A 400-nucleotide genomic window follows, 5' to 3' on the forward strand; every position below is an offset into this window, starting at 1 on the left:
GGATTAGCTTGATATGGGCCAAGCCAGCCCACTAAAATCTGTGACCTTTGTCAGGAAAAGGATTAAAATTGAATAAACAACTGAAAATTCTGCTATCCGGCTGAATGATTTTTTTTCTCCTATTGAAACATGTGTGGAAATCATACGAAGTTTATGAAGTTTTATACCAATCAAATTGAACAAAGAAAGCCAATTTCTTAGGTAGTTAGGGTTGTTTTTGATTATTCTTGGCACAATATGGCACTCCTATTTTGATATGGCTGAAATTCAGTAGGGGTGTAAAACAAAAAATATTTATAAATATATATTATTATATTAATTTTTTTTTTAAATAAAACCTCAGTTGTCTTTAACTGTATTGTAAATTCTTTTTTCAATTTTTGAAATCAACATTAAATTT

The sequence above is a fragment of the Cimex lectularius genome, unplaced genomic scaffold, assembly GCF_000648675.2.
Source record: "Cimex lectularius strain Harlan isolate CLEC.00 unplaced genomic scaffold, Clec_2.1 scaffold56, whole genome shotgun sequence".
Lineage (NCBI taxonomy): Eukaryota > Metazoa > Arthropoda > Insecta > Hemiptera > Cimicidae > Cimex > Cimex lectularius.